The sequence below is a fragment of the Sinocyclocheilus anshuiensis genome, unplaced genomic scaffold, assembly GCF_001515605.1.
Source record: "Sinocyclocheilus anshuiensis isolate Anshui unplaced genomic scaffold, SAMN03320099.WGS_v1.1 scaffold1347, whole genome shotgun sequence".
Classification (NCBI taxonomy): Eukaryota; Metazoa; Chordata; class Actinopteri; order Cypriniformes; family Cyprinidae; genus Sinocyclocheilus; species Sinocyclocheilus anshuiensis.
This window is the reverse complement of record NW_015536555.1, coordinates 49,260-50,475: the sequence shown is the minus strand read 5'-3', so window position 1 is coordinate 50,475 and position 1,216 is coordinate 49,260. Positions and strand designations below refer to the sequence as shown.

Sequence of the window (1,216 nt, the reverse complement as noted above, 5' to 3'; positions counted from 1 at the left end):
TATATATATAGGACAAATGTTTACCCAGAAGTGAGCTAAATCTAACAAAACCTCCTTTAAGTAGTAAATAAAGATTATTGGAGATTATTGGAGTATTTTTTACAAGAAAATACTCCGTCCGTCCATCTTTCTACTTAAAAATGTCATTACTTACTCGTTACTTGTCATTTCTTGGTAATTATCTGTGAGATTTATAGCAGTTTCTGAGTGAAAATTGTTTCAAAGTAAATCCTACACTCTGTATAATTTATTATATTTTTTTTGTAATTCAAACTGCAAAAATGCATGTTTTCTGTTAGGATTAGGTTATACTGTATAGTCTATGACACGTCCCAAATTAAGAAGGCTGAATGTGTTACCTGTGTGAGGTGAGTATAACGGATCTGCCCTCTTTAATGACGCTGAGGATACAGTCCCACAGAAAACGCCGGGCCTTGGGGTCCACACACACACACACACACACACACACACACACACACACAGTGTATCTATCAAAATGCATAATGCAAAGAGAAACACCTCAAATAGCCTTATGCTACAGCCCAACGCAGTCACATGACCTCATTATGCTGCATACGTAAATGAGTGAGTGTCATCTCATAAATATGATTGTTTTGCATGTTTACTAGGTCGGATTTGCATACTATACACAGTATGCATACTATATAGTAAGCTATATGGATGACATGTGACCTTTGACCCCGTATGACAGAATCACTACATGATGACCGCTCTGTGCTCTGCGCTGATTCGGAGCGGGACGAACACCTGCCTCGTAATGCTGCCTTTAATTAGCATCCGCAGAGAGCCAATCAGGAGTTATTCTGCGGGTTATGAACGTGGATTATTTCATATGAGTCTCCGTCAGGCGGAATTAAATTTTAATGCCAGCAAACAGAGGCGCGTGTGTGCGCCGAATGTTAAATCTGCCTGGAAATACATTCAAAATGTCCCGCGAGTGACCTCGAGTCCTGTGTTCTTTTCTTCTTTAATCTTTTCTATCACTATTCATCTGTTAATTTTATCCTTAATCCTCAAGGACGTTCTCTCATCTGTGTGTGTGTGTGTGTGTGTGTGTGTGTGTGTGTGTGTGTGTGTGTGTGTGTGTGTGTGTGTGTGTGTGTGTGTGTGTGTGTGTGTGTGTGTGTGTGTGTGTGTGTGTGTGTGTGTGTGTGTGTGTGTGTGTGTGTGTGTGTGTGTGTGTGTGTGTGTGTGT

At 40.5% G+C, this 1,216-nt stretch overlaps 2 protein-coding genes across 2 annotated transcripts in view; both read right to left on the bottom strand.

The window, feature by feature from the left end:
* The window catches only part of LOC107701373 (ATP-binding cassette sub-family A member 1-like), a 10,410-nt gene extending 9,993 nt beyond the window's left edge, over window positions 1–417 (bottom strand). The window contains exon 1 of the mRNA XM_016503378.1: window positions 360–417. The gene's annotated coding sequence lies outside the window, so the exon portion shown is untranslated. The remainder of the gene's footprint in view (window positions 1–359) is intronic.
* Window positions 1–1,216, bottom strand: part of LOC107701341 (ATP-binding cassette sub-family A member 1-like) — a 24,964-nt gene that overhangs the window by 1,776 nt on the left and 21,972 nt on the right. The window lies entirely within an intron of this gene.